The following is a 22,555-nucleotide window of genomic DNA, read 5'->3' on the forward strand; positions in this document are numbered from 1 at the left end:
GAAACCAGTTAATTTCCCTATTTTTGGATTATGTATTAAACTTCAGAAGCTCATCCACCATGTCAAGATTAAAATGATGAAAATACTGAATGCTTTATCTCCAGATCAGTCAACAGATGTATTAACTGTAATTTATTAATCATACATCTAACAGAAAAGTTTCAGCTGAATAGCAGCTTCCAGCTTTTCTGTTTTAAATATTGTGTTTTTTTTGTATCTGGACTGAAGGTTGAAAAGAAGCTTTGCAGTATGTGTTTTTTGTCACCACATTTAAACAGGTAAATTTAAATAATTCCAGGAAAATATTCAAAAAAAGTAATAAGATATAAGAATTTTCAGTCAAATTACAGCAGAAAATTTTAGAGCCTCTACTCAGGTATTTTGTCTTGCGTGCGACAAAAAATGAACCTCCGTGTGTCTAAGTAGGTGCGCGCTCTGACACCCACCTGTCAAAGTTAGAACGATAACTCTCTTCTCGAGCTGCTTTTATTTTACAGACTTTTCTTGGTTGTTCTACACTTCAGCCTGGAGTTTACACTGTACAGTGTGTGTGTGTAGGAAGTTCCTCTTTATCATCACCTCTCAGTTCTCCTCAGTCCTCTTCAGGCAGGGCCTCACATAACATGCCATCCTGAGCTCAGCCAATCACATCAGAGAAGGTTTATTTATTTAAAAAGAAACATGAAAAATCTTAACGTTGTTCTTAAAGACCGAACAAGAGCTCCTGCTGCCTCTGTGAGATAAGTTAGAGCTTTGTTTTTGGTAGAGTAGGGCAGCTTATTGGTATTTAGAAATGTGCATAAATTGCTTTTTACTTAAACCGCAATAAAGCAACTCTCATATTAAGATTTGGGATTTCCTTTGGTTTTAGTTGCCCCACAGAAGACCCAGCTTCTTATGTCATCTATGAGTAAACAAAATCACTGTAGCATCTATAATAAAGCAGTGATGGTTCTGGAAAGCAGGCATCTGTTTTGGTGCCTGAGTGTGGGGTTTAATTATTTCTTGTTTTTTCCTGTTTGTGCAGAGATGACGTTTATGTGTTTATATAACTCCAGTAAATGAGTTTGATAGCTTTTCAGCCTTCAGTTAGATGAATACACTGCAGATTCACGGCCAGCAGGAAGTAGAAATGATGCGGCGATGCTGCCAAGAATCCATCCATCCATCCATCCAAAAGTTGCTCGAGATAAATGTCAAAGAACATAATGCTGCGTCGCCCCGCAGAGCTTTTAAATCCAGATGTACAGTTACATGTCAGCTGGGCAGAGGGAGGATTAGATGACATCAGTGGTCTTTAGAGGGCTGGAAAGAGTTTAGAAGAGGACGATTACATCAGCCTGGAGCCGGGACTTTAATATTAATGAGCCTGTCTGCCATGATGGAGTCTGTGGGTAAAGCTCTGGAGATGAGATGCGGGCAGCAGGTGCAGGCCCAAAGCAACAAGAGTTGATGACGAGTCAGTGCACTTTCCCCAAAGAACATGACAACAACATTTACATAATGTCTGCGAGTATAAATACTCTGATTACACAATGCGGTGCCTCTTTCTCTCAAAGCAAATCTCTCTTAGATTTGCTTTTGTTTTGCTTTTTCTGGCTGGAACTCATGTTTAGACCTGAATGTTTGACATTTGGGGTCATGATGCTAAGATTAGACTAAAGGTCCCTAAAGCATTTTTATATAATGTCTCAGGGGCCGTTGTGCGTTACATAAATCTGTTTGTCTCTCAAATTCTCACAAAGTTCAAACTCAAACACTTAAACTGAAGGATGCATTGATTAAACGTTGGTGGCCACAGTTAAAAGGTCACTTTCAACTCAATAGTTCTTGAACGCCTCAAACATGTGACAAACAACAACTTTGACTTATGGACCAGCTGATTAAATTTTGGTAGTCAGCTGTGAACAATTTATCAATGACCCTTAGCTGATAATCGTCATGTTACCACATGTTTGTGGTCATAGATCAAGAATTAGTCTAATTCTGACAACAGTAGAAGCAAAACAGAATTCATACATGTGAACGAGAAGGCGACAGGTGCAAGGAGCAGAAGGAGTGAAGGTAAATCAGCTCAAAAATGTGGGATCAAACATTTGTAGCAACCAACAGTTTACAAGAGGTGAAGAAGGGAGTGCAAGCAGGGTGGAGCTGGTGGAGACGAGTGTTGGGGTAGTTTGTGATAGAAGGAGCACAGCAAGAAGGGAACCTGCTGTGACGAAGGTCAACTTCCCTGTGTTCCACCAAATAAAAACATACTAATTAAATAATAATTGATGAAATATGTACTGAAACCTTTTCTTTCACCTCCCACTTGCCAGATTGAAAAAAGAGAAGACAATCGTCAAACTTTCCAAAAACTCCAGAGTTTCTTGTTTCTGTTGCTTTTTCTCACCTGTGTGCATAGTTTCCTCCACTGTGTCTGACCTGACCTGTGTCTGACCTTGCACATAAACATTTACAGCAACACCATTATATTTAAATTTTATAGACATTTTCTTCATGTATTGATTCTTTATTTTGGTTAAGGGTGAAACTATTGATTTATTGTTTGCATAAATTAATAGAAATTAATAGAAAATACCAAATTTAAACTGGTTTGCTTTTTTTCCAAAATGATTTCCACATTTTATGACATCTAAAGACTGGAAAAAATTTGAATTTTAGCTGTATTTTTTATTAACTTTTGACTGACTAGATTAAAAACTGCACATATATTCAGTTTAACAATATAAAGAACTAGAAAAGGAACTAGTGCATTATGAGAGCATATTTGCTTAATAGGCCTGAGCAATAAAAAGTGTTCCTTTGTTTTCTGTTTTCTGTATGAAGCCAGAAATGTCTGCTTGAAGCCAAAAGGATTTTTAAATGAAAGCTCTCTGATATCTTCTGGTAATCCTCAGAGAGTTGCGTTATCCCAAAACAAAACAAAACCCTTAACATCATATTGCCCGTGGTTAATGGCGCGATGCAGGAATCATTTTGAAGCTCATGTGTTTTGACTGCTCTCTTGTGCAGTGGAGGAGTTTGTTATGTAACACCCAGGGAAGGGAGGCTAAAAAAGAAAGGAGCCCGTGGAGGAGAAGCTCTGGCCTGCAGGTGCAGACGCTGTGGGAGGACTGCCTGTTTTTGGCAGCCTGACCCTCCATATGAGTTTAACAACATACCCAAACACACTTTATGATCCATACAGTTCAATCGAGTTTCGATCTGTTGTGCACATTTTAGTTGGACAAATGTTTCTCAGGCAGCTTAGCAGCTGAAACTCTGTGGGTGGTGCCACTGTTGATGGCTGTATAGCGGTGTAAAGGGCTTCTAACTGTGTAAATTAACCTGGTGCAGGCAAAAATAAAAAAAATGCAACTTATTGTAGTAATCATAGTTAGAGTCATATTTGTCAGGGTTTTGGGGCTTGTGGTGATCATAAAGCTGATTTCCTTAAACGAGAAAAGGAATGCTTCTTCTTTAATAAATGTGGGAAATTGGATCAGTGGCACCATCGTGTTATAAGAAGACTCCTTTAGTGCTGTTGCTTTTTTTAATTCAGTGACATATTCAGGAAGTCCAGTTGGAGTAACATCACAAAGACATGGTTTTACAACAGTCACTCATTGTTATTACGATCACTAGATAAACAGTGGAAATACTGTATTCAGGTTTCAAAGTAATCCAGCATGAATGTGCGCTTTGACCGGTGTCTTGCTCTATGATGTGTCATTGTATTGCTAAACATGGTTTCACTCTTTTGTTGGGCAACTGTGTGTTTTTTCACCCTCAGTCTGGCTTTATTGAATAATCAAGGACGAAGTCAGTGTCTGTATGCGTGTTTCTGTCAAGTGCAACCTGTCATACAGTCAGCTTCACACTTGGCAGGTACACATCTGTGGACTCAAACACACTCAGTGCCTAGGTTGAAGTCATATGGATGAGTTGGCGATCAGCTGTTGACATCATGTTAACAACAGATCATTGGTTTCAGCTCGATAAGATAAGGCATTCTTTACCTATCCCAAAAGTTGGGAAATCCCTGTCACAGCAGTGAAAACACTGACGCAGCATGACAAAGTTGTGTCGTGTTGTGTTAGATAAAGTTGAATGGATTATTAAAAGGAAATGACTCAAATGAGGTCATCAGCTTGATGAGGTAAAAACAAAATAACTTACATAACCAAAAGGGGCTCAATTTAAACGCAGAATAAATGCGGTCAACTGTACTTTTGGATGTCTGTGGAGGTTCTCGGTCATCCAGGTCAGGGTGGTTTTAGGAGCTTGAAGAAGAAGGTCTGTTTTTTTTGCATTTTTCAAGCTCTCAGGAGTACCTTTGGATACTCCCTTATTTAAAACATGGGTCTACAACTTTGTTTTGACACAGATTGTTTTGCAGATGCCCTTTAAGATGCAACCCTCTACTTCATCGAAGCATAGAACGACTTCAACTTCTTCACAATGCAGCAACATAGATTTGACCATATTACCCCAGTACTGAAGCCCCTTCATTGGCTTCCAGTTGAGCACATAATTGCCTTCAAAATCTTTCTACTAGTTCACAAAACTCTCAGTTGATGGGTTTGGTCAATAGGTGCAGATCTTGTAGTTGGTCACATCATTAGATATAACTGTGCTGAAGGTGCTTTCAGTCACTGTGGTCCTGTTCTTTGGAAATGCGGCACAGTGTATTTGATTTATTTGTGAAGTTGTGTTTTGTTGTTTTTATTTCCTTGAGGCATTGTAGCTCACTGAGAACACATTGAGTTTGTGTGGAATGAAATAAATCTGACATTGATGAGGAGCATGCTTGTGGCAGTCGAGCTGAATCTCAGTTGGAGAAGATGCCCTGTTGCTTGTGGTGCACAAAAATTTACTTTAAATTCACACTTATTGTGGACTGATTTAAAATAGTTTTGGACCCTATTTTAGCAGCTATCAACAATAGTCGTTATTTAGCTATGACGACCTGTTAGCTTTAGCATTGCTCCTCCAATTTCGGCTATTTTGCCCTTGATTCACATGCACACTTTGTTCATTCATTTCCCCTCTTTGGTGGGACTTTCTTTACATTTGTGTGCACGCTGCTCTTCTGACTCATTTAGGTTTTTTAAATACGATTAACATTTAAATGTTAGCCAAACCACAAAGCTTTAATCTACGTAACATTGAGGTAAACGACTGAAGCTACATATTGGAACCTGAATGAGCTTTGTGTTTGCTGACACTCCTCATTTCTTCTGCCATAAATCGGGCATGCTGCAAGCTGCAGGCATGTTAAGACACTGCACAGGCTCAAATAAATCATATGCCTTCCTGTTTTTTTAACACAGGCCAATCTGAAAGCTCCCCAGTCATCTTGCAAGCTTTATTAATATCCCCAGCATATGAAAGGTATTACTGGCATTACCAGAAATCAGTTTTTCACACGTAACCTTTAAAAAGCTGCATCAAAGGTAGGCCTAAACATTAAGCTACAAAAAAGAAGCTTCTCTGAAATCTTTGTCTTTCTTGACAACACATTCGAGAACTAAAATATGACACAAACAAAAGGAAAAGCCTAAGTGATCATCTTCAAGTCCCATTGGCCTGTGCAGTTCTTGTTTCATTGTTTGAATAGAGCCGTGATTGAATTAAAGAAGCAGTTTGTTATGACTACAGTTGTTGGCTCTGATTGTTTGGAGAGGAGCTGCTCAGCATTGACGTCAATGCAAATATTTACCTCAACAAGAAAAAGCTGAGCCAACCGCTGACCTGTGGAAATGAAAATGATTTGTTCCCCTTTAGTTCATGCTTAATGTACATTTGTCTATAGTCTGACAGCACCAGCATATTTCACTCTTCACTGAGTCTGCACTGATGCTTGTGAACAGAATTGTCCTTCCTGCATGTCATCCTCCTTCTTGCTCTTCCCAGCTAAATCTTTTCTCTCACTCTTCTACAAGCTAGTGATTAAGCATTTTCCAAAATTTCAAACTCTCAAAAAAGTTTAACTTTACAGCTTTTAAATAATTTCATCCAACCAGTGTGGCTCTGGCTTGTTAAAATGAATGTATGACTAAAGCTTTGAAGCTCTGCTTCGCCTGGTTAAGGGCACTCTCTCCATAATAACTGATTGAGCCGGTGTGTACTGATCAAAGATGCGAGAGTACTTGACATTTTGAAAAGCCTTACATAAATAACTGCATAATTTGCTTTTGAAAGGACGTTCAAGAGCAACAAGAATGAAGAAGTCTAGGCTGATGAATTAACCCCCTCATCTTTGAAGGTGCACGCAAGAGACGTGCTTTTAATTAAAGATCTGAATGAATATGAAGCAGCAGAACTGAGAAGGTCTGCATTCGATAATAAGACATGTTCAAAATCTGAATAATTTCATAAATAGATATTACAGCTTGTGAATAGCTGCTGAAGTGTTCGTAATGTTTATAATCTACAGCAGCAGTTTCCAAATTTTGTGCTGTGAGGCAGGTCCAGGTGTGCTATAGGATTTTATGACCCCATATATGATTGTAGTAAATTATGCTAAAAGTTATGAAGAATCCATTATTAAGCAATTCATTATCTTTAAAATAAAAACCTTTAAAACACAAAGTCCAGTCAGTTTGGGCAGTTGCTTGATCGTGCGAATTATCCCTGTGTGACACTTTAAAGGCTCTGATTTACAGTGACAAGGTTAACAAGGAGGAAGTTAACCCATCGTATCGTTTCAGCTGGACTGGGAATTCACCCAATCCCACAAGCACTTTTAACCTGATATTCACACACTCATATGGATGCATGTGGACTACAGGGACTGGGAATTAAACCAATCAGCAGACCTCTGGGCTCATTGGAGCAACCACATGACAAAGACTTTTGTGTGTACATTTGAATAGCCTAAAGGTGTGCCTTGAAATTCTGGCGTTCCCTCTGGTGTAACTGAATCACAAAAAGTCTGAAAACCACTGATCTGTAAAGTATTTACACTGTATACAGCAGTCTTCTATAGACTGTGCTGAGTCTATAGAAGCCTTTGTAACACTGAAACCCTTTATCCTCAAATAAGAAAATTAGCAAGCCAATACTGAAATGTATTAAATGGGCCTTGCTGGATAAGAACAGAGCACTAAAGCTTATTGGACAGCAGGCAGACAGAATAAATACCCATTGGATGGTCGGCTTGAAGGAATAAGACACAAAAAATAACATTAAATATGCTGATTTTCTGTATTCTATCTTATATCCATGCATTATTAAGGAAATGAGTCTTTTTAGGATATTAACATTTCATGAAGTTGTCCTATATTATACAGAAAACTGCTTTCATTGTAGGTCAACTTGCATATGAGATGATGGAAACTGCCCCAGACTGGTCACCATCTTTATATCTGGGGCAGACAGACATTATACGCTCTACAAAAGGAAGTGAGTGAGAGCAGCAGAGGCGAGACCAGAGGGGCTGCCACGTTGGAGAAAGTGACCAGTTTTATGCAGAGGAGGGGACTCATGAGGCCAAAGAAAATGAGAAATCTGAATATGTCTTCTGCTGCTATTTAAAAACTCCACAGTGTGTTGCTGTGTGTAAACTTAGGTGCCGTGCCTACAATCTGTTAACATAAGTCAGATGAAGCTCTTCTTCATTATTCACAAAAGAAAAGCCAATCTAACCCTGATGTTTGTCTCTCTGGCGGCGCTCTCACACTCACTGCATGCAGAAACAAGTGCGTGCAAAAACGGAACAACATGTGGGAAGCATGTGTCGTCACATCACGGCTTCACGGTCGAGAGGGTGGGGGGAACTAACAGAATGTTCGAGACTGATCCGTGATGGCGAGGCTGCAGAATGGGCCTTTTGTTTGCCGTCTTTCACAGTGTTTTCTCAATGTTTGTTTCAAAGCCTGCCACGAGTTAGAAATCTCTAAAATATTTAAGGCGCTCTAAGCATTCGTGCCAATTCTGAAGAAATTGTTTAGTAAAATGTTGTGATGTAACCTGCAGCTGCAGTTTCTGGTTGTAGTATCAACAGGCAAAACCAGTTAACCGGGCATGGTATGCAAAACATCAGCTCACGCACAAACAGTGTGTGACCCACTCAGGAGCGGGAACATGCTTTGAATATTTCTTAAAAACCTACAGGCAGCGCTTGACCTACTTGTCTTTGCATGTTAACCTAAATAGATGACGTTGATTGCTGACAACTTGAAAACACTAAAGTTCATTTTTTAAATTCCTGAAAGGAAATTAGGCAATAAAAGAAACAGTAGAAAAAAAAAATCAGTTTTAATCTAATTCAGAGCAGTAATGCTGACAATATTTTTGCATAATTGTAGCTCTGTATTTAAATAGTTCAATCATAACTCATGTAACTCGTCACTGACACACAATCATGCCACCACACTCTCATCCCTCCTGTTACAGCTCTGCCTTTCCTCCTCCTCTCCCACTTTGACCATTATCCCAGCTTCTTTTCCCCCCAATCTCTTCTTTCCACCCTGTTCTTCACTTCCCTCTATCTATCATCCCAAATGTTTTACAGGAGTCCTGTGAAAAACTAAGAATGCTCCAGGATTCAATGGCCCGCTTTAGCAGCAATAACTTAAAGTAATCATCTTCTGTGTGACTTTATCATTCTTTCACATTATTGTGGAGGCATTCGATGTTGCTTCAGTTTATTTAGGTTTGTGGATATTCATTTATGTACAGCTCTCTCTGCTGGGGTCCCACCACAGCATTTCAGTCAAGCTGACGTCAAGAATTGCAAGAATTATGTTCTTTTCTTTTTCAGCCATTTTTCTTGCTGTTTGGTTTGACGCTGTGCTTGGGATCGTTGTCCTGTTTCATGACTCAGTTTCAGCTGAGCTGTAGCTGTCAGCCTCACATTTGACTCGAGAATATTTTGATATACAAAACACCTCCCTTCCACCACCATGCTGACATCTTTGCAGAAGTCTTGTGGTTTTAAAGAGGGTTTTTTTTTCCAGGCAAACCTTCCAAAAATACTTGTTCTGTCTTTTTATAATTGTGCTGTCACGAACTTTAACATTTAACATACTAACTCATGCCTGTAGAGTCTGAGATGTAGCTCTCAGGTTTGACCACAGAGTTAATTAACCTCTGCTTTTATAGGGATGCTGACATGTGCTGATAATCAATTAATCACATTTGCTTAACGGGGCCTGGCGACTGCTTTCCCTCTTAATTCCTATTAAAGCAGTAAAGATGTGCTTTCTTTTTCATGTGACTACATCTGCAGAAGCATCGCAGCTGCAACTTTCAGAAGCAGATAAATAAAAAAGTGTTAAGTTTCTACTTCTGAAATGCATCAGAGCATAAGTGTAAAGATGCATGACAGGAAAACAAAATGGAAAAAATACCTTACAGTTGTACTTAAATTTACTTAGGTAGATTTTTTCTTTTGATTCATGGATGTTTAACCAAAAAGTAGGGGCAGCTGAGACACTACAAATAGTTCATGAAGAGCAGCATTAAATTTAATTTAACTACGTCACCTTACTCATGTTCGCAGAGGCAGGTCATATTTTATTTTTTTACCTGCACACCTGCAGTTTGGACCCAGCTGATGCTTTCAGTTCGCCGTTGCTCTTTGAAAGCCTGAAAATCAAAGACCTGACTTACGTGAACTCTTTTGTCGCTGACAAAGGCTGTTGCTCAGCATTCAGCCCAGTATGACCCATCTTTTGTACCAGATATTTGAGGTCTGATTTGAGGCCTTTTTATATGACCTGTTCATATTGCTTTATGTATGTTGACAGTTTAGTTACCCAACATTTCATGACTGAGCACAGGGCAACACAATGCTGCTGCGTGGAAGAACTGCAGCTAATGCAAGCATATCTTTTTAACTGCATTTGTAAACAATAACTGGCAGAAGTGAAAATAAGTCTTGACCCAGGTATCCACCTGCTAACACTAAACTCCCCCAAATACTGACTGTTTTCACTAGAGGGTAAGGCTTTGTTTGTAGCACCCACTTTGGACGTTGTCGCTCCATTCATTTGACGCTATTGAATCCCTGCAGAGCCTAAACTGTAGCATAAAATTGAGCCTGTTGGACTTAGACAATAATTACTTTTACTTTTCAGAGCCAGCTAACTCTAAACACAGATTACAATTACAGCCTAAAACACTTTGTTTAATGCTAAATGTTACAGGCTGTATTTGGTATTAATCTATTTGCCTGCATATTACTTTTGTCATGGTCCGGGTCTAGTGACTCCGTATTTATGTTGTGTTTATTAATATTCATTGATTTAGTGAGTTTTCTGGGTACTTTTTAATTATTTCTAGGATTTAGGTGTTTCTGTGCCTCCCTTGTGTCCTTCTTGTCATCCTTGTCTCCACATTCGTGTGTTTCCTGTTTTACTTTGACAGTCTGTGTCCGGTGTTTTGCTTGCTCCCTGTCTCGTCTTGTCTGATTAGTCTCAGCTGTGTTCCCTGCCTAGTGTGTGCTTCCTTCTGTTCCTTGTTGAATTGTCTGTGTTACCTCTGTTGGCCAAACAAACTTATTCACAAGAAAGTGAAGATGGTAGCAAGAGATCAACAGAGAGATTGGTGCTGTGTCTGGGTGAAAAGGTTATACCAATCACTAATAGTGATGAATGAGTCGAGTGTGACAAAAAAAAACTGTCAATTTACTGTTTGAGCTTCTCTCACCTGTGGGCATGAGCTGTGAGTAGTGACAGAAAGAATACGATTACTTATATGAGCATGAGAAATTAAATGAGCTTCGCCCCGAAGGGTATCTGAGCTTTCCCTTTATAGGGTGAAGAGTTCACTGGGTCTCAGAGTAGAGCCCCTACTCCTCCACAAGGAGCAATTTGTGCTGGTTCAAGGAGTATCACTCCTAGGTGATGGATTTTGGCAATATCCAAGTGGAAGGAGACCCTGGGATGGACCCAGGATATAATGGAGATTTTACAAGAAACCCCTCAATATCTTCCCAGAAGAGCTGGAGGAGGTCTGCTTAGTGTGCTGCCCATGTAACACAGACCAGAATAAGCAACAGAAAATGGATTGATGGAGCCCATACTAAATGTTTTCCACTGAGTCACCATTTCAGCATTAGTCATGCTAGAAAGAACTCCTTGCAAAACAGAATCTCCAACATCAATAAGTTACCAAGCATAGCTGCAAAGAAGGTTTTCCACCAGACCGTTTTTCGTAAATAGGGGTAGATTTAGGCTGTTGCACTAACTTAAGCATGCAAGTCCTACCAAACTGTTGTCTGCTTGCCTTAGCTCTCAGTTATGCAAGTTCAGACATGCAAAACACAGAAAAAACAAATACAGAGCCACTAAAAGAATCTTCAGACACACTAATCGTCTCTACCCACACAGGCAATCTGGGAGGATTACATTATACAGTCTGACCTCGCTCACAACCAGAATGGGACCCAAGTTGTGCAACCCGATGGGGACTTCCTGCCAGCAGGTCTGTACAATCCAGCTGTGGCGGGAATGTAACCCTTAGATATGTAAACTAGTGATTAAAAATGCTATAATGGGAAACGGATGTCCACACTACAGCTGTGGTACATGGCTGATTACTTTTTCAAATACACAGGGTCAGGAAATCTGCCCTGGAAATGTTTCCGTAACAACTTAAAGTTATGTTTCCACTTCACATATTAATCAATAACTTGTCTCCATAATATGGAGTTGTTTAGTCTAATACATTCTGCTCTCTTGGTCTCTGTTTACAATTAACTGCGCCGATTGGTATCAAGAATCCACTGTCTCAGTGTAAAAAAAAAAAATGCCGCTATTGCTGAGCTCAGTAAATTTTCAGCTACAGTAAAGGAACATCTTACACAACACTGTGAATCTGTTGAATTCAAACCATCTTAAATCGACAGAAGGTGCGAAACACAGAGATTTAACTTTGCTGAAATGATGTTTAAACAGGAAGTGGGAGCCAAACATCCTAAGAGATATACAAGGCTAAAAATGTGACTAGTTACATGACTGATGATGCATGATGATCCAGTTAAGTCATCCTGACCTGTTAAACCTTTCTTTGTTTGAGGCTCTTGATTACTTTTTATAAATTCATCTCTCAAGTGGCACTTCATCTACCAAAGGTCCCTGACGTCATTCGGCTCCATCACCAGTCTTCTTACATAAACCTAAAGGCCAGTGCAACGGAGAAACTTAAATCCTTCTCAAAGACCAGAGCTCTTTAGCTTTTTCTCGGCTGAGATGATGCACGACTGAATGCCCAATCGACATCCGACGCTGATGTCAAATGGCCTGAGGAACTGCAGTCAATGAATGGAGTGGCTTTTATTCCTGAGTAGTTGTTTTCTGTACATCTATGTGAGGGGTTTGTCTTTTCATTCCTCTCTGACTTGCGCACATAGGAAGGATCAGACTCTAGGCTACACTGCCTTACTCAGATGGAGGAGTTGCATAAGAAGTGAGTGCTGGACTGAATCTGGGTTAATCCTACTCCCGCTTCACCGAAGTGACAGTGCAAAGTCAGAGATAAGAAATGAGATCTTCTTATATGCACAGGAATCAAATCTCACACCTGATCTCATAACAGCAAAGGTGTGCTTCCTGTAAATCCTTGACGTAACCTTGAAATCATCATTGATAATATCAACTAGATGTGCAAAGACAAAAAAACCCTGAGTATTAAAAGTCTGTTTGATATTTAATTACCGAAGGTTTGCACATATCTTGGTTTAGTTTCTTTGTAAGGGTAATTTTAATGATCAGGAATAATAAACAAAGGTTACATTAGACAATAAATAGGAAGTTCACTTATTGGACTGCCTCCTCCAGTTCGCATGTTAAGAGTGTCCTTGGGCAACATATCAAAATACCCCCAAAACTGCCCACTAATGTGTCACTGGTGTGTGCAAAATGAAAATATATATTTACACAATAGAAGAATTGTGTAAATGTGTGTGAATGGGTGAATTTCAGCCAGAAATGAAGGTAGAAGAGCACTATGTATAAATGCAGGCTGTATACTATAAATATATTACAGAGAACATGCTGAACTTGCCAATTTCAAAAGCTATAAAAACACTGTTTTCTTGGTGATTTTAACTCCAGTATCCTTACAGTTACGGTAAATTCCCCACTTTCATATTTATTTGATATTTAGTGCAGTCAAGTGCAGCTTTTAATGTCTACTTTGAAGCAGAAGTTATTTTTGATGCAGGTTGATAACACTTGCGTCATCACAGCTTATTATAGCTCAGCAACACCTAACTGGCTCCCAAAGGTTACGCTGCATCTTTATATATGTGCTCATTACCATCTGTGTTTAGTGTGTGAGTGAATCAGAAGCAAGACACGGTGCTTTCTCCATTAGGAAAAGTGCTATTTGAATCCATTCATCATACATTCATCACCACAAACATCTTTAATAACCTTCCCGAAGAAGTAGTTTCACTTTACCTGTGGTTACGTCCACTTCTGTTATCTCAAGTATCATTACTGAGTTCATGATTTATTCTGTGGTACTACTCTGAAAGTTCTCATCTGCATTGTTTCAGAAACTCTGGCGGTTGAAGATGAGGCACAAACAAGCCTGCCTCTGTTTTTAAGCTAAGCGATTAAACACATCTGCAGCAAGATCATTTGCATCATGATTAGTTGATTTATTCAACCTGAACTCTTTTGCTGATAGCATAATTTAAAGTATTTTAAGCGAATCTTACAATGCTTATCATTTACTACAAATGCTTAGATTGACAGATAAGTGGACTGTTGCATTAGGAAGTTTAGGGAGGTGAGGAATGGCACAGGGGAGAGGAGGAAGGCAGGAGAGTTTTTATTCCAGAGTTGTTTTTCTATAGGAAACATTTGTTGAAGAAGCTTCTTGCACATGTAAAACGTTGGCATTTTAATATAATATCATATATCATATTATTAAGATAAAAAAATACAAGCATGCATTGTTTTCTTTGAATACAAAACTACCGCTGCATACGATCGCCAAAGGCCAGTGTTACTGGAGCAACACAGCCATTTACCATTACCCACATGTAATTTCTATCTTTTTTGTTGTATGATGGACTTATCATATCTGGAACAGCATAAGCATGAACCTTCTGTCACTGATGTCAGCATTATAAACTTATGATGTAAGTAATTTAGTCTTAAGACCTGGATCTGTTTATTGTGAATGACAAAAGGATAATATAAAGCATTTCTTGAACACAAACTTTCTCTTGCTAGGAAGTCTAACATGGACATCCAATTGATGTTCAAAGCATGCACACTATACAGCAAGGTTAAATCTGGGACATCGGCATAAATTTCATCAGTTACTGTGCCAGCTGATGGTTATTCAACATCAAAATGTTGGCTGGGATAATATGTGTTTATCACTGTTAGGTACCTCATTTTATTCCACACTGTGGTTTGTTCTGTAGCGATAATTATGTAAAGTAAATATTTGTGACCGTACGGTGACTGATTAAAGAACGAGCTGAAGTAAATCATTAATGCTTCTACAATTCTGGAATGTCTGTTATCCAGAGCTTACTAAACATAGTAGTTCAGTGCAATGCAAAACAGTTAAACATTTAACAGCTGTGTGATCCATATCTGTGAAATACTGGCCATATTAACTGATGAGGTTAGAAAGTCCGTCTTCTATTAATTATGCAAGTAAAAGTCTCAGAGATTAAAATCTCTTTTCCAGGAGAGACCTGACCAAGAGGGCAGCAGACAGTCTAACAAAACGAACACATACATATAACAGCTAAAGAAAAAATTACAATTGGTGCTCAATACAGACAAGTGAACACAAACAAGATTAAAAGTAGTCACACTAATGTGAATTGAGAGTGTAGCCCGCAGTGACTGTGGTTTGTACACATGCAGATGTACAGATAAGAAGAAACAATCCTAAGCAGAGATACACAGAACAGTGATGTGCACAGTTTTTACAGCCAATAATAAAACGTAACGCACAATGATAGAAAGTTTCCAACCTCTTTAGTAGCTGGTCTGGTGAATTCATAGACAGCAGATCACTGTAATCCAGGGGTGTCCAACTCCAGGCCTCAAGGTTCGGTGTCCTGCAGGTTTTAGATCTCACCCTGGGTCCACACATCTGAATCAAATGATTAGTTCATTACCAGGCCTCTGGAGAACCACAAGACATGTTGAGGAGGTAAATTAGCCATTTAAACCAGCTGTGTTGGATCAAGGACGCATCTAAAACCTGCAGGACACCGGCCCTTGAGGCCTGGAGTTGGACACCCCTGCTGTAATCCAATGAAGGTAAACAAATTTTATTAATATTTATTATTATTTTATTTAATAACTGTACAGTACTCTGTTTACGGTAATCATTGTCCTTAATGTAAATATTAGGGGTGCAACGATACACAAAATTCACGGTTCGGTTCGATACTTTGGTGTCACGGTTCGATATTTTTTCGATACAAAAAAATGTTCATGCATTTTTAATTTGTCATTTATTAAAATTATAAATATATATTTTAACTCAAAAGTACAGTTTTTAAATTTAACCCTAACCCTTGTGCGTGTTTTTTATTTTGACAGCGAATGCACACCTGCGGACCACTTATGTGCAGCCCTGGTTATTTAGCTCGTCATATTGCAGCCACAGAAATTCTTTTGTCCATGAAACCATAAAGCTGCACTTTCTTTTTGCCTTATAGTCTGATTTGTCATAACTTCTCCGTTTTGTGGTAAGCTTTTCTTTGGCTGTCACTTCTTCACCCTGACCTGTCTTATTTGGCTCAGCAGAACTGAAATGCTTTTACACGCGCACTCACATAAGCTCAGCGATTCTCTGCGCGATCAACCTCTCACATGTTTAAGCTGCGGGAGATTTCACTTGTCATGTTTGCATAGTAAGCTAACGATTGATAAGACGATGTCAGAGGAATTGGTGCACAAATTATCATCACTCACAGATCAGTGCTGTCGCTCTCTATACACAGTTCGCACGATTGCAAAGTGAAAGCAAAAAAACAAGCGCAAATTCAAACGCGACTTCAATATGTCACATATTGACAGTGGCTCACCGATGCCAATGACACAATTACCCAGCTACATTTCTGAAAGAATGCAAAAGCATTGACATATATTTTTCCTACAATAGCCCGACGGGCAGGGAAGAGATAGATTTTGGTAGCCCGACTGAAAAAAATCGCTAGCTCCAGGACGTCGGGCTAGCGATATTGCAAGCCCTGTATCTGATTGAGGAATCACTCATCTTTGGAAAAGAGAGTTTATTACAGAGAAATGGCTCTTTCCAAAATAAAAGCTATACTATCCGCTTCTTCTGGGCTATATTCTCAGCAGCATAAGGAGAATCATGTGCTAACAGCTGTCTAAATGACTCGGCTAAAGTTAGTAGCATGCTTGTTGTTTTTGTCTTTGCACTAGGATGATGTCAGCGTAAATGTGCAGTCATATTCGTTGTGTTCCCACTAGTGCTTTCAGGTTAATCTCGTTGAAATGACCTTAACGCCACAACACGGCAAATCTCCGTTAACGAGCTACCGCCGATCGCCCCGTGCATGGGGCTAGACGGCCAACACGTTAACGAGCTAACTGCGCTAACACACTAGTTCACACCAATGTAATTGAGCATTGCATGGCACATCCAACATACTGTTTTACTTTAGTCCATGACTCGCTTACCTTCAGGGTCATACGTCACATGAAAACCAAAATAATTCCAAACGCCAGATCTGAATGAGGTTCAATTTGCTTGTTGCAAGTAGAGCTTAACTTCTGTCTCGCTAGCTTGCCCTGCGCTCTTCCTTCTGACTATGCTGTCTGTGTTGAGCGCTCAGTGGATCTGCGCTGGACAGTGCAGCCTAGGCGGAGTAGTCGAACACAGATTCACTGAGCGCTCAACACAGACAGCATCGTCAGAAGGAAAATTGATAAAATAAATTACAAATGTTGTATTGTTCGATACATATGCGTACCGAACCGAAAGCACTGTATCGAACGGTTCAATATCGATACGAATATCGTTGCACCCCTAGTAAATATGTAAGAAAAAAATTGTGTATGTTTCTGTTCTGTGTCCTGTGTACTGTTTGTTTGTATATGTGTCTTTCTGGCTGCTGTTACAACCAAATTTCCCCTTGTGGGACAATTAAAGGATTATTCTATTCTATTATTCTATTCAAATTGCAGAGATGAAGTATTTCCTAACTCAGAGAGAGAAACAACATTTATTCTTTAAGTTGAAACTTTAAGCCTTTCAGGTGAAATTTTAAAAGATACATTTGGATTATAGATACTTATAATATGTAACCATTTAAATTTAAATGGTTTGGATTTTTTGTCATTTGAGGATAACATGAACCTGGATTTGCATTTAAGTTGAAAAGTAAACATCATCAAAGGCAGATTGCAGAAATTTGAGGGTTTGTACTACTGAAGGTGGCGAACAGTAGATAAATGTGTCATCTGCATAAAAATGGGAAGCAGCATTTGATAAATTATCACAAAGGTTGATTATATAGACAGAAGACCAGTGGTCCTAACATGGAGCCCTGGGGAACTTCTTTGGATACGGAGAAAAAGAGAAAGAAGACCTGGAGAAGTTGACACATTGTGTTCTAGATGACAATTAATTTGAAAACCAACTTACAGCATTCACAGACAAAACAATATTGTTTACTCTGTTTACCAAAATAACCATGGTCAACTGTTTCCAAAAACCTCGACAAATTAAGAGACAGAGTTAAACATTTGCCATCATCATATATAGTGGTTCAACACTTTAATATCAGCAGTTATTGTAATAAACTAATAAACAGAGCTTAACACCAAATGGGTCTACTGGAACGTTTGTTGAGTATTTATTACATACTTAACATTTTAATTAAACCATTCCTAATATTGTTCCTAATATTGTTTAATTAAAATGAGCTTTAGTTACACTTTATTGCTATATGCTGTTTTCAATAAATTATTTTCTGTCAGCGGGCAGTATGTTACCTAATAATTTGATTTCACTCATCAGTGTCATTCGATTGGAGTGCCTGCTGCTCCCATAATTGGAAATTGCCTCAAAGCACTGATGTGGACTGATGCACATATCGACGGCATGTAATTGGCTCCCTGTGAGGCTGGACAAGACCGACGCTGTGAGTTTCATGGTCTGTGTGTTGTCAGGATTGGCCAGAAATGGAAAAGAAAACGAAGGAGAAATGGACTAAATGGAAAACAGCATCAGAACAGAGGGAAATCACAGACTGAATGTCTGCGTTTGGCATGTTGTTAGGAATCTAGCAAGGTTTGGAGTGAAATCTTAATTATTTGATCTCCTCTTTTCCTGGTTTTCTCCATGCATCAACCTGTCCATTTTAATCCTGCGTGCAGTCTTTTAATGGAAAATTTTAACAGGAGATTGAAGCCAACGACTTTCTGCTGCATCATGCAGGATTATTCATTTTCTGAACTTCAGACGTCATACAATGCCAGATGGAAAATTGAGATAGAATAAGAATAGCAAAGCCTCTCAGTTGCCACCTGCACACTTCATCAGCAGGTAGCAGCGTTTGTTCTCTGTATTTGTTTTCTGTTATAAACCTGTGTGTTGCCTGTAAGAAGGACAGTAATCGTTAGTAATTCTTTCTGGTGTCTGCAGTGCAGTCCCCTCTTAAATACACATAAAGATATAGATTCATAGAGCAAACTAAATCAGGTTACAGACATGTTCAGTTTCACTTCAATTCATTTGTTGGGCTCAGGTTAATTCAAAATTTATGAAATCTAAATTCATACGACTTGGGGACTCTGGATGTTTCAGTTACATCAAGTTATGTTTACCTGTTTCAATTCAGTTTTATTTATACAACCCCAAATCGCCTCAAGGTGCTTTATTTTGTAAGGTAGACCCTACAACAATGCATACAGAGAAGAACACAACAATCATGTGACCCCCTATGGGAAAGCAATTTGGCAACAGTGGGAAGGAAAAACTCCCTTTTAACAGGAAGAAACTTTCAGCAGAACCAGGCTCAGGAAGGGGCGGCCGTCTGCCTCGACTGGTTGGGGTGTGAGAAAGAAGACAGGACAAAAGACATGCTGTGGAAGAGAGACAGAGGTCAGCAACAAGTATGCAGAGAGTTCTGTAACACATAGTGAATGAGAAAGGTAACTGAAGAAGAAATACCCAATGCGTCATGGGAATCTCCCAGCAGCCTACACTTGTTGCAGCATAACTAGCACTAAGCAGCTCTGATCAAGGAGCAAAACATTTCTGAGTGTTACTATTTAGTTTTAGTTTCACCTTTTATTAATATTTTTTATCACCTACACTTACTTTGGACTCTCCTCTTTGCTTTAAACACAGCTCAGATTAAGAATTACTGACTTATACTGCCTTCTAGTAACTTTGTTCATGATTAGACAAGCTTAGCTGTTGACCTGATAATCAATAAAAACCTCCACTGTTTCTAAAAAAACCCAAATCTGTCCTAGATTGTATTAGTTAGAAAAGCTGAGGTGAATCAATTCTCAGTCAATCTGTGATTCTGGGAGAAAGGCTAGCCCATTCATCGAGATGAAACCAGCAGCTGCTCTAACCAGTTTTCTGGACAAATCCCCGTTCTGAACTGGGGCAGGATTTATGTGATTACATGCGTGATACAATGGCTCACTGTTCATATTGTGTTACTTACACCAGAACACCACAGACTGCAGAGGGCTACAAACTACATCATCCAGTCTATTTTCTATAAATGGTTTGCATGGATTATGATGGGACTGAGGGACATTAAAGGGACGTGATTGAACTGTAACTTCCAAACAGTGAATGTTAAATTAAAACCAAGTGAGCCAGAAAAAAATGAAGCGCAAGCAAAACATGCAGTTCCACTTGTGGCCACTTGAGGCTAGCTCCATAGGTGAGCCAATCCCCACAGACATACGTTGCCCCTCCCTAAACCTTGTTCTGCCAAATGTTTCTTCCTTGTAAAAGGGAATTTTTCCTTCCCGCTGTCGCCAAACCACTTTCTCAATCTGATTGTTTTGATTTTCTCTGTATTAATGCAGAGATAAAGCACCTCGAGGCAAATGTTGTTGTGTTTTGGCAGTATATAAATTCATTTGAGGAGAACTCCTATGATAAAATCAACTTAACAGCATCACAAAACATAGAGCTTGGTACAAAAACAGCTTTGGGCTCTACCCAGACATAAACTTTATTTTGGCAGTTTCCCAGGTGTACTAATCCCTGCCAAAGTATATCTTGTGATTTATTTTTATTCTTTAATCATTCTGAGCCAACAACATGATTTATTTAAAAATAAGAAGTCCCGTCACTCTGTTTTGCTTTGCCTTCCTGCCTCATGTTTCCCTACAGTCTGGTCAAGTTGCTGTTGTCACTCAGATGTCTTGAGTCCCACGGTCGGATAGACTCTCATTCCTCCTTCTTGGATTGCAGAAGACAGCGGTAGCCTCTGTTCTGCTCTGGTGATCCTCTACAGCTCCTGCAGAGTCTGGTTAGAGCTTGTAGCATTTGAGCCACTATGCTGTAGCTCAGTGAGGCTGTAGAAATACCAGCTGCAGTTCAAGACTGGCGTTAAAGTCCATCCTCAGGATGAGGAATTATGCTGATGATGGATTGTTGCTGATCTATCATTCTGCCCATTGAAAAATATTTATATCAAGTATTTTTTCCAGTGAGTGCTGGTGTTTATTTATTTTTCTCTATATTCTCTGAGACCCAACACTCTGTTTTGGACCAGAGCACACTATTATTCTGTATTTATTGTATGGGTGCTGTATTGATTGACAGGTATCCAGCTAAAGGGAACTGAAAGCCAGCCTGTGTGTGTCTTAGCTAATTAGCCATTAATTTGCACACTTTATGGAAGGAAGGAGCATGCTAGTATCAGTTGATACATTTGTACTTCCCATTTTGTTCTTCAAATTTAGTAACTTCTAGCTTTAAAAAGTCAACATGGTGAGAGCTTCAAAATGCCCTGTCCAAAAAATAAGTCATACTAGCACTAGCATACTGTGTCCATGTGTAACATGCAGTGATTATATGAGTAAAACTTAGGTTTATGTGATCCAGACTCCATCAATGCCCACAAAAGGTCATTAAGTTGCTTCTTGATGACGAGCTGATGGATCTGACCACTTGTGGGCGGCCTGTCAGATGCAGTCTGGATGTTCTCTGAGATGTGAGAGATTGTGATTCACCGGATGGAGATGAACTTAGTATTTCTCTCTCGCCATTAAAATTCGGTGTCAGTGAGGCATGACCGTGATGTTCCAAGACACTCGGGACCACTGAGTGTGGGCTGAAGGCACGATTTAAGCTGGTTTTCAATGACTCCCCTGGTTCAGGCATGAAATGGAAGATAAACCTCCTTAAATTCATATTATTCAGCTTTTGAACCTGTCATAAATCATTACTACTTCGTCGTGGGCATGCCATGGTTCTTATTTATGTCTTTATGGGAAGAGAAGACCTGGGGACAGAGTACTGCATGCCTGTCTAACTTCAGTTTTCTAAGCACATCAGGCCACAATGACCCTAACTGCTGTGGTCAGATGGTGATAAAGAGCAGTAGGCCTTTTTTTCATGACTTTGCATCTGAGTCAAGGATTTTACACAAATAGCAAACTGATACCTTTTTTTTGCTAACTATGAATATGCATTTAACATTACATCAGGATGTGTCCAAATCACTTCATTTAAATTTGTGAAGTTCTGGAAATGGGCCTATACAAATAACCTTACCGCTTAAATTTGGCTTATCACCGTGTAAAAATAATCTTGTCAGGCGACTCTTTTGAATCTGCATCCTTCTTAAATCTTTCAGTAGAAGCCACATTATGCTTTCTGTTTCACTGCGTCAGAGTGATGTTTCTTCAAAGTGATTTTCATTTCACAGAAGGGGAACAGAAGTTGCAGGGAGCTAAATCTTTAAAATGATCCAGGTCATGAGGAAAAACTGGGTTGGTATGGCCAAAATATTCCAGCATTGACAGTCTCACCTTTGAGGAAGAATTCACACTGGATGAGCTCATGAATGTTGACAAAAAAAACAAACAAAAACACTAACAAACATTCACCTAGTCTTGCTCTTTACCTAATACACATCCTTCCTCATAGCCAGACACTCAGCATTCATCAGCAGTGAAAATCCTTGATGCGAAATTTGGGTCGAGATGATGCTATCTCTCCTCAAGTTTGGGGTTTGTGGTAAAATTGCAGAATGAAGATTGCAAGTGGTCATAACTGGACTTGAAGAGAGTGATCTAAAAACAGGGGCTATGCTCGACACTACCCAAGAAGAGAACCTTGAGGGGAGATTGTCCGAATTTAAATCAGATAAGGCTAACTAGTGTCCAGAAACAAGTCTAAGCACTGATATGGAATATGTTAAAAAGAAAAAAGAAATCAAAATCTGGGTATGGTAATGTGGTAATATGACATCACAGATTTCTTGTGAATTCCTCTTTTAATAATTTTGTCATGATTCGCAGGTACTACACAGAATGACCCAAAGAATATACCAGGAGAGTTTATAAGATTACATCTAAAGCCTAGATTATACTTTGTTGAGTACACGGACGCAGGCAGCACA

The 22,555-nt window shown here is 39.3% G+C and overlaps 1 long non-coding RNA gene across 2 annotated transcripts in view; it reads left to right on the plus strand.

Annotated features, from left to right (window-relative positions):
- Positions 1-22,555, plus strand: part of LOC113014985 (uncharacterized) — a 37,873-nt gene that overhangs the window by 3,056 nt on the left and 12,262 nt on the right. Inside the window, exon 1 of one of the 2 annotated variants that reach the window (XR_013904609.1) lies at positions 17,982-18,243. The exons of the other annotated variant lie outside the window; for it this stretch is intronic. This is a non-coding gene — a long non-coding RNA (uncharacterized LOC113014985). Of the gene's footprint in view, positions 1-17,981; positions 18,244-22,555 lie in introns of those variants that run through there. 2 annotated transcript variants of the gene reach the window in all.

Source organism: Astatotilapia calliptera, chromosome 22 (assembly GCF_964374335.1).
Source record: "Astatotilapia calliptera chromosome 22, fAstCal68.1, whole genome shotgun sequence".
NCBI classification, from domain to species: Eukaryota; Metazoa; Chordata; class Actinopteri; order Cichliformes; family Cichlidae; genus Astatotilapia; species Astatotilapia calliptera.